The sequence below is a fragment of the Lutra lutra genome, chromosome 5 (genome assembly GCF_902655055.1).
Source record: "Lutra lutra chromosome 5, mLutLut1.2, whole genome shotgun sequence".
Lineage (NCBI taxonomy): Eukaryota > Metazoa > Chordata > Mammalia > Carnivora > Mustelidae > Lutra > Lutra lutra.
Window position 1 is genome coordinate 115,025,947 of NC_062282.1, and position 11,543 is coordinate 115,037,489.

The 11,543-nt window shown below is 34.3% G+C and overlaps 1 pseudogene; it reads right to left on the bottom strand.

Moving 5' to 3' along the window:
- Positions 1-11,128: 11,128 nt before the first annotated feature.
- On the bottom strand, positions 11,129-11,295 carry LOC125101338 (uncharacterized; annotated as a pseudogene).
- Between the last annotated feature and the right edge of the window lie 248 nt (positions 11,296-11,543).

Below are 11,543 nucleotides of genomic sequence, written 5' to 3' on the forward strand. Positions count from 1 at the left end.
CAAATGGGCAGAAAACTCTCTTATTTGGTAACATGTTGTTTTCACAAAATGACATTAGTGGCCCACCCTGAATTCTTGATACACAGACTATCTATACATAAGTGCCAACTTGAGGGGGCAAGAAGGCTAAATGCAAACAACCAGGTATTTACTAGATTTGGCCACTTTGGGTTGTTGGTTTTGTCAAAATAACTGGCCATTTAAATGAATTCAATCATTTTTTTAAAATCAGTTTGTGGATGCAGACACAGCCACAGTCTAACATAGTTGACATTCTTTTCCTTGCAGCTGGAATTAGAAAGTAGACACTTTTTTAGACTCTCATCCATTCATAGCCCATTTTCTTTGCATACTTTATGGTTTGAGATTTCTGAAATAAATCTTATATATGCAATGTTTGATTTAAAAATGTTTTAAGTCAGTGTAATGGGAATTGTTTGCAGCATTTTCTGTGACTTTTATCAGATGATCGTCATACTTACATCAAATCATACACATTTGGAGACATTTTGAAGTTTGATGTGAAATTTACAGATAAAACTTCTCATTTAGTATAATTTCCACAGTTTATTCAGAAATTTTGGTAAAATCTGCAATTTGAAGAAGAGATGTCTTTCTGATTTTACAAAACAATAACGGATTAGATATTTGTAAATGACTCTACTTTTTCAACCATTTAGAATGCAAGTGTATTTATTTATTTCACCACTGTACCGTAAGTTCTCTGAGGGCAGGGACTTTGCCTATGGTTTTCATAGCTGTATTCTCAATGCCTAGAGCAGTGCTTATCTAATTACAGAAGGCCCCCACCAAATATATATTAAGACATTTCACAAAATGCTATTAGATGCACGACACATTCAATTACCATATGCATCCTGCCTTGTTTCCATAGTATAGTGGTTATCACATTTACCTCACAAATGCCACGACAGGTTCTGGGGTCACCATACAAAAGGTATGCTTTTTGTAATAAGGGAGCTAACAGTCCAGTAAAGAGAGATAAATAAAGAGATGATTATAATATAGGATAAATATCACTAGCTGTAAAGCAAAGAGGAGAGACCCCTACCCTAGAATAGGGGAATCAGAGAAAATTACCCCACATAAATGATGTTCCTTCTAAGATTTTTAAGGATACCCAAGAATTGACCAAATCAAGAAGCAACAGACTGATGGCTAGAGAAGTAGGTAAGGAGTTCAACCTTGAAAAGCCATGTGAACACAATTAAAAAAAAAAAAAAAAAAAAGGACCATAATTTGAAGGGAACAAAATCACTCAAAGGTTGTTTTGGGAACATGGCATAGAAGAGTTGAAGTTCAGAAAAACTGTTAACTACATTATGGAGAATGGGTTGGAAAAACGGCTGAAAATAATTTACCTGAGGCATGGTGCAGATCTAAAATAGAGGAACAGCTTGGGAGCTGGAGAGACTTAAATGGATTTGAGAGATAGTTAAGAATCAAGACAGAAAGAACGGAGACACTTACACATTTAGGAATGGATGAAAGAGTTGGTAGAACTAAGGGTGATCCCCTGCGCACAGCTGAGAAGACGGACTAGATGGTGGTGTCATGCAATAAGACAAAGAATTTGGAAGGAAAACTATATAGGGAGTGCATGCTTGGGAATCATATAAGTAATTTAGAGCATGTCTAACTTGAGATGTGTGTCACATGTAAGTGCAAGTGTCCAGTAGAAAGTGAGAAATATATGTGTGGTGCTACACAGTGATGTAGGTTGACAGAAGGGTGTTGGAAGCCATCACATACAGATGAAGTGAGGTCCTAAGAGAAGATGAGATCATGGGAAGAGAGCTGAAGATGGAACCAAGAAAAAGCAGCAATCTAAATCAGAATTAACAAAAATGTAAGAAAAGAACATTTTAAAAGTCAGTGAAAGAAGTGAACTTTAAGGGGAACAGAGCTACTGTCAAAAATGACATTAAAATCAGGTAAGATGAGGACAGAAAAAAAGGTATTGAAAATAAAAAGTCTATCAGACTTGGCAATTAGGTGGTTATTGGTCAACCACACTGAAACAGAATAGTGTGGTCAGTGGCCTAGAAAATAGGTTAGGAAGTGAAGGACAGACTTCTTTTTATAGACCTGGCTACAGCATGAAAGAGATCCAGAAGCTTGTAAGGCACAGAAGATTTACAGAGCAGCTTTCCAGTTTTAGTCATGATTATTTGTTTACTCATTTGTTTCAATATTGGTTAGCATCAAGAGATTATCATGAAAAGAACAGAGTCTCTGAGTAGGTCTTGGTCAATGGGATCCAGACCACAAGGGATGTTATTAGCACCACTGGAGAAGAGGCAACAGTTCTGTAAGATACTAAGGGAGGAATAATGTGTATCTGGGTACAGATAAGCTAGCTGGGGGGCAGCTCATGGCTTCCATTTGATCTTTGAAGTCAGGCTAATAATGGGGTAAGCTTTAGCAAGCTAGTAATGTTTTGAAATAACTTGCATAGAATGGGAGAAAATCTCTCGGGGGTGCATTTTACAATACAGCAGTGTAGGTTTAATCTTGTCCAGCTTTAGGTATTTTTTTCATTTTATGTTTAGTGGTTGTTTATCAACATCTACAATCAATGCAGGGCGCCTGGGCAGCTCAGTTAAGTGTCTGTCTTTGGCTCAGGTCATGATCCCAGTGTCCTGGGATCGAGCCCCACATCGGGGCTCTCTGCTCCATGCGGAGCCTGCTTCCTCCTCTCTCTCTGCCTGCCTCTCTACCTACTTGTGATCTCTGTCAAATAAATAAAAAATCTTAAAAAAAATACTCCTGAAAGACAGACTATATATTTAAAAGACAAAAGTGGAGTGAGTGGAGCAAGATTAGGGGTGTGAAAGAGGTAAAGGAAATAGGAAAAAAAAATAAGATGGTACTGGACATTCACAATTTCTACTACCTGGTGGGAGATACTGAATGTACATCCAGATGTTGGATTTAACTATATTTACAAATTAAATATAACCACAGTCATATGTTGAATATTCTCAAATATATTCATTTCAATTTGTGCCTATTCACTCAATTTCAGGACCATGTATCTAAATACTTCCTGACTTCTGTAGGCCCCACAAGAATGTCCCTTCACCAAGTAAAAAACTAGGCTCCAATACATCCTGACCACCTACCTCCTCACATCAAATTCTTCCCCTCTTATAAAACATTTGCAGCAACTGATTTAATATTTGATTTAGACACTGGATATTCACTAAATATCTCTGGTTTATTCACTATTATCTAATCAGTAATAAATTCGGAAACTTGTACTCCTTAAAATCTGTTATTTTTCAGCTTTCATAGAACTACTTTCATTCAGGCTTTCATTTTCTTTTACCTAGACCATTGAAGTTTCAGTTTCTTCAGTGAGTATTTATTGAATATCAATCATGTATCAGATATTGCTCTTGATGCTAGAGATACAGACAAAAATCTTTGTCTTTCTTGAGTTTACATTTGGTGAGAGAAAAGGGAAAATAAAAATAGGTATAATAAAAAAGCGGTATACATGTTAAAAGATGAAAAATGCTGTCCAATCCCAGGTTTTTATCTATCACCTGCCACTGGAGTAAATTCTCAACAGGAACAGCATTCCAGAAAGAAAAACCTACAAACTTCTGCTGTTGTAGTTTAGTTTCCTTTTTTCAAATCTTATTTTCTTAAATTTCATAAGCTATTTTTCTCTTCCACTGAGTGTTCTGTTAAACTAGCCAGAGTTTTTATGCTTTATGAACTGCTAAAAATATGAGTGAGGAATGAGTCTCAATCCTTTCCTTTTCTCTCCCATCTTCTATAGAGAGCTGGCTTGTTTGTGCTTTGTATGCTATATTCTGTTTCTGTGAGAAGCTCAAATTTTCAAGTGTTTCAATTTTCAGGCCAAATTGTTAGTCCATGAATGGCACAGGTGTATTCTTTCTAGAAATTCTGAAATATTGGGAAGGGTGATAAGAGCAAATATCTAAAAATAGTATTGAGGATTGTCATTCACCAAGAGAAATTCTTTGACAAGGAAGCCTTAGTTTTATTGTTATTTCTATGGTTACCATTTTCATCCCAGAGATTAAAAAAAGAGACCAGTTCTTCTGCAAATTTTTTTCACTTTTCCCTCAGGGAGAACAATCTGTTTCCTTCTGATTTTCTGTTACCCTGTTCTTTACTCTTCTCTTATACTGTTCTTTGAAGTTACAAAGTCCTATTTCACTTACATAAGACCATTTAGATTTAGATAATGTGGTATAGACCTTTAACTTCAAACACCAACACAAGTGTAACAAAAAGATGCAGGTCATGGGCAAAAAAAATTCCTATATTCTGCTTGAGTTAGAAAAAAAAATTCTTGTGTTAGAAAATTTAAAATAAAGAAAAGCATTTGTTTAACAAAATGGCCAAGAAGTAGCAAATACTACTTAAAAGACTAAGAGACTCAGGATAAGTAAACAGTGAATACAAAAATGTTATTTTTGCATTTTATAATGTTTACTGAATAAATAAGACATTCAGAAAATCAGAGACTCTAAATATATTGAGATATATTAACTAGCCTTTAAATTTCCTGTGAATTGCACATTTAATTTTGACAGGTGATAATTAAAAAAAAAAAAGGGGGGGAAGAAAAAACTTGAGTGTTAATACACATTGGTAAAACAGCCAGGACTGTATTTTCCCCAATTTGGTCTATTCACTCACCTTAAAGTACTACAAGCCCTAGACATTAAAAGAGCAACAGGTAACTTTGAAGTTAAAATCATATAGCAATCCACTTTATAATTAGTGCCACAAAGAGCATCTTGCTTAATTCAAATCTCAAACTCCAAATGCTGTCTTCCTTTGCCACACAAAATAGTACAAAGATTTTAGCTAAATCCTTTATTTTTGTTAAAATCAAATATTGGCTTGAAAATTATGTATTCAGATCTCTTTTTAAAGTTTATTTTTATTGTGAAATTATTCAGACAAAAATAAAGACTATCAGACCCTATTTATTAAAATATATGTTTGACTGCATTCTCCCTTTTCACAACAGAAGATAGGATCAAGCCCATCTTCATTTCTCATAATTTAACAATTACTCTTCAACTGTAAAAATAAGAATGGTGATTTCCAAAGTGTTCAGAGCTTCTTAAATTTTATGAAGTACTCAACACAAGTACATATAAACAGCTGAGTTGGTAAAAAAACAGAATAAAATAACCCTATTTTTTGTTTTTGTTGATAGTCTAGCCACTAATAAATGTGATACCCACCTACTCAACCCTGACCACAACATAATCAAAATGCAATACTGATTATAAATGTAAATGTCTCATGGATCCTGAGTCCTATTCTTACAAAACTTACCCTCTAGCAAGGAAGTCTTCATAATGTAATATATGGCAATATATGGAAAATACCATGATACTTGTCCAAACACCATGCTATTGGCGGTTTGAAGAAAGGAAAAATATTTTTAAAATAATATTTTAAGTCTAAGTATTTTTAGCAGTCATTAAATTCCTCAGATTTGCTTTGCTATTTAAGTCCCTCATTTTTCATTAAATTTTGGGTATTTAAAAAGCCAAAAAGAATTCTTCAATTAGTTTATGATCAAATGTGAAATCTTGCTCTTCAGTATCTTCATTACCCTCTGTTGGATACTGCAAAAGCGCAAAATAATTTTCTTTCAATTATTATCTTAGTTTCCATATCTCATTAGCACTTTCTTCACTAAATACAATGAAGAGAGTCCAAAGTTAAATGTCATCCTATGGCTCCTTAAGGCACTGCAAGAGGAATGTCAGCTCTAGAAGAGTATTGCCTTGATTCAGGATGTACTCAGAAACATAGTAAGACTTGCGGCATATTTACAGTCTTCCTCCTTCCCACCCCCTACCCAAGGCAAGGCTTTTAAGACCTACTGATGGAACTCTCCCAAAGCTCAAGCTGTTGCCTGGTTATAACTTTACCAATCCTTGGAAGCTGGCTCTCTCAGATGACTTGGAAACTACTGTATTTAGGTCACTCACAAGCACGACTTATAAAATACAACATAATACTCTGATTCAGCTTCCTAATGTGTCTCACGGACTTCTAAGATGTAGCTCAGAGACCAAGATCTGATTTTTAAGTTATGTGCCTTTGAATTTACCAATATGTCATGAAGCTTTTCTTCATTTTCACTTTGCTTTTACTTTAAGTAAAAAAAAAAATATGTATTTTTTCTACTCCCCTACTTTCAATCAAATAACTGTAACAGTTGATAATAATGTTACATCACAACTAACTAGCATTAGAAAGAGATGAAATGGAGATAAAACATGTAATATTTCAGATACAACTAACCATGTACAAATGTGTGTGTATCATTCTCTGAGTGGTAAGCAGAGTAGTACTCTAAGTCAAGACTTGCTGTATGGTAAATATGTTTTTAGAATACCCCAAGAGAAAGACCGGGCAAATGACATTACATTCACTGATTCACAAAAGAAGCTTTATAAATATTCCCTTAACATATGAAAAATGTCCAGACATGTTGGAATTAAAGTATTTTAGATTAAAGCAAAAGTATTTTTGTCTGCCAAACATTTTTTAGTACTCATTGTTGGGAACGGTACAGTGAAAGAGGCACTCTTACATATTCCTGATGGGACTGTGAACTAGATCAATTCTGGAAGGCTAGTTGCCATTTGTATCAAGAGCCTTGATAGTCACATGTAAAATCAGGGAAACTGCAAAAAGCATTCATTTCTCTCTTCTTCTCTTTGTACTTGGCCCTATATAGTTCTTATATGCCTTTTGTACAGTCTTATTTTCCATTTAAAGGAAGGGTTTCTACCAGAATATTTCAACAAGACTTGAGAAAAAATGTCACGGATTGTGAAATCAGAATAGTCCCATGACTCATGGATATAGGACTAGAATATGATTTGGGGTTATCTCCCATTAGAGAAAGGCTTATGTGTGGAACAGTTGATTATGTTATATCAATTGTATGTTGGAGGAGAAGGGAATTTTGGTCAGCCAAGAATTAGATAGTAGGCAAATTAGTTGTTCAATATAACTGATAGTGGTTTTGTATATTTATTTTTTGTCTGACCACCATCATTTATTGAAGAACTCTATAAAGTTCTATTAAAGTATAAAGTTCTATTAAAACCACACTATGGTATGAATTTATGTTAATTCTTTCACCTTATGGCGAGAACATGACCCAAATTAGGGCAAATATATTCTCTTTTCCAAAAACGTAATCTTTTAAAAAATTTATTTATTAATTTGAGAGAGAGAGAGAGAGACCAAGCATGAAAAGGGAGAGGGTTAGAGGGAGAAGGAGACTCCCGGCTGAGCAGGGAGCCCGATGTGGGACTTGATCCTGGGACTCTGGGATCACAACCTGAGGTGAAGGCAGTTGCTCAATCAACTGAGCCACCCAGGTGCTGCTCCAAGAATATGAATCTTAAATGGAAGCACACAGGGATAGAAAATAGTTGGCACTGAGTCCCTTAAGGGCCAACCCTTAATAAACCCTCCATTTATTTCTGCTGCAGAGGTCACAGGGATTTCTCTTGCTATCAAGACCTAATTACAACTTACTTTGTTGTGTGAGTTACACAATATTCTTCCAACAAATATTTTTCTTATTTATAAAAAAAGGACAAAAGAATGAAGGAAGGAGGAAAGAAGAGAAGGAAGAAATTGCTCATAACTTTGATCTAATAATTTCATTCCTAGGAATTTTCTTAAGAAAAATATGAGACGTCAACCTAAAAATGCACATATATATAAAGTAAATGTACATTGGTGAAAAGTAAGAACAAATGAAAGGAGCATACTGGAATACTATACTATTAAAACAATTATTTTAAATAATATTTTATAACAGTGGGAATGATTATGGTAGTCATAACAAGACAAAGCAACAACCAGAATATAAACCATATACTATATAATCCCAGTGAAACACACACACATAGACAATCATGTAATGTTAGGAAGAGAATCTATTACATGCTGACAGTGGTTATCTTTGGGGTATAGAATTGTCTGATGTATCAACTTTAATGAAATCTCACTTAAAATGAATTACAACAAAGTCCCCATAATTTTTTTCTTTGTTTCTACATTCTATCTTAATGAAAAAAGCAAATGTTATTCGGTTATTAAAAAAAGAAAAACTATGATTTAGATGCTGTAACTTTCACAGTGAGACTGAGAACTTTTTACACTTCTGTTTCCAATCCATTTCATCCAATTCAAAAATCCAAAGTAATTTTCTCTTCTATGTAGCTGGGCCAGGGGTAAGGAAGTTGGAAGGGTATGACAATATACTAGAGTTCCAAGACTTACTCTCTGTGTGCTACTCAATTCACTTATCACAAATTATTTTATACATTTCATACCTTATATCATAGCTCCTTATGACCTCTGACCATCAACTTCCACCTTCTACCTACCTACACATGCTATTATTCATTCTGGCTATGTGAAATTCAAATTCAAGAAAGGTAATCATAATATAAAAAAATTTTTTTTCTGATGTTGCTTAATTTCAATGTTGCCACTATAATGTTTTCTTCTATTAAGTTTATTTATGTGATACATTAAAGAGAGCTTCTCTTGGGGGCACCTGAGTGGCAGGCACAGTTAAATATATGAATCTTGGTTTTGGCTCAGGTCCTGATCTCAGCGTTGTGAGATCGAGCCCCTTGTCAGGCTCTGTGCAGAATCTGCTTAAGACTCTCCCTTTCCCTCTGCCTCTCCCTACCACATGTTCACTCACTCTCTTTTAAATAAATAAATATATCTTTAAAAAGAGAGAGAACTTTCCTGGAAACTACTATTTATAACCAATCCTTTAAAAAGGTGTTTTGCATTAAATAATTGAAAAAATAATCTTTGGGGAAAAATAAAGATGAAAGCTTTTTGTACTCAGCTTATATTGCATTACTTTGCACATTCACTTACATGATTACAAATGGTCTTATGCTATTTGAGTCTATTATCTCAACCGGACTGTCTATTCTTTAAAGGAAAGAACTATTATTCCATTCTCTGCATTTCCCCTACACAGTGCTTTACACAATATCTTATATACATCAGTGGCTTAACACGTTTTCTAATCCACTTTATCATTTTTTATACCATGATTCAGAATTTTATAGTAACTAGTTTTCGAAGAGCCATTAATAATAGTACCTGTGGAAACAGTGAGTACTGAAGCAAACCAGGGGGGTAATTTTTACCTGTTCCCAGTCTAAATAACCTACTGGTATTATTTTAATTTAGTTTGTCTAATAATGAGTTTATCTTGACATCAAAGTTTGTCGCCTTAAAATACAGTATTTTAGCATTTAAAACTAAAAATCCGATCTAAATTAAACTGGGAGAACATGACCTCTAAAATTCCCTTCATTGACCTCTTATTTAGAATGAGCTGCCATTTGAAATGGGTTAGCCTAAGATGAAATTGTGTGAACCAACTCACTTCAATGAAAAGAAATTTTTTTAAAGAATCCCTGAATTTGTAAAATAAAATTCAGCTATTCTACTATTTATCTAAAAAAAAAAAAAAGAAGTGAAGAATACAACAGTCCTCTCTCCTACCTCTATCTCTCCACCTATAGCTATACACAAATGCATGTAAATGTATGTATTATTCGCTTGTCTTAAAAAAATGAAAAGGTAGACTTAAAAAAGTTGTTACCTTAAAAAGGAGAGCAACCACAGAATTAAAGGACAGAGATGGAACACAGAACTCCAAGATATACCGACTTTGAAGTCATGTAAATCTTTGAACATAATTCATAAAACAAAGCCAAATTGATATAAATGCAACCAGTACCTAAAAATCAAATCAAAATGAAGCAAATAAACCAAATGACACAATGTATCAGTGGTACAAATCACAGGGAAAAACTATTTTAAGTAGCTTGAAACAGTGATTTGACAGAATTTGGTAGTGTGCATCTTAAAGACGAAAAAGTATTTGGGAGGAAAACCAAACTTAAGCAGCTTTCGCTAATATTGTTTTTTAAATCACTATGTTCAGCTATGATTGACAGATAAAAAGCTGTACATATTTAATGTATATAATTTGATGAGTCTGGGGCTAAGTACACATACACCTTTGAAACCATCACTGCCATCAAAGATATAAATGTATCTGTCACCTCCCAATGTGATGTGTCCTCCTGCCCCCTTTATTGTTATTATTTTTGTATGTGGTAATAAGAATAATGTAACAGAAGATATGTCTTCTCAGCAAACTTTAAATATACAATATAATATTGTTAGCTCTAGAAACTACATTGTACAGTAGATCTCTGGAACTCATTTGCCTTATATAACTGAAACATTATACTCCTTAATCAACATCTCTCCATTTTCCCTCCCCTAGCCCATGGTACTCTCTGCTTCTACAGATTTGACTCTCTTATGTTCCACATATAAGCAAGATCATACAGTGTTTGTCAGTAATCATACTGTTTATGTTTATGCTAGTAGTGTTATTCTGAGCCTATTAAATGCATATAATGAGATAAAGTAAATAAGTAATTAAATTGTGTTATTTACACCTTGGAATTTTAGTAAGAAGAAAGGAGATAAAGATAATAATGTAAATTAGTTAAAAAAAACACAAAGTAATCCTGAATTTGAATTGGAAGTACCAAGATGAACCCATGATTTCTTTTTTTCTTAAATAAAAAAGCCTAGAAAGAGCCGAGTTAGTAGTATTGGGTATCTCTAACATTTGTATTATGCTTTCTAAATATCATGTCCTCACTTGGAGAAATAGCTGAGGGGAGGGCACTGGATACAGAAGCATCAAATGATGCCCTTAGAAATCCACTGGGTTTGAAACTCTTCTCGTCTGCCTCCACTGTGTAGCAGCAATCCTAAGCCCACAAGGGTCTGTTACCTATGTCAATAAAGAAAATCTTGTCTTTATATTTTATGAAACAAGTGGCAGTCAGAGCTTCAAATTCAATGGAATTAGGAAAAAAAAAAATCCTCTGCCCCACACATGAAAAAGAGAATCTCAGATTTGGTAGAATCCAAGACTGTGGAGCTGAGAATCAAAAATTTCACAACTGAGTCACCGGAAAGATGATGGAAGGGGACATATTTCAACTCCTTTTTCTAATTCCCATATATTCTATTAAAGATACAGTACATGATAGTGGCTATGAGTTGAGGACATATACCAACTCATAGAAGACAAAGCTAAAATCCCAAAGCCGATGGCTTAAATAAGCATTTTGAAATGTTCTACACTTGATCTTAGCCAAAAGGCCGAGAAGCGATTGCATTTTACAATGTTCTATTAAGCCATCTGCTTCTGGGTAAGGAATATATGTTAAGACCAGTGAATATCTTGTTCTAGGGCCTATCATAACACCTTCTTTATCATAAAATTGGTTATTTGGGCTGAAGTAACATTGTGTGGGAACTTATCATGTTATGAGATGACTAAGCCCTGGTGGTCATGATGGCAGCATTTCAGGAGTAAAGGCAAATCAATATCAAGTATATGGCAAGGATCAATCTGGTGA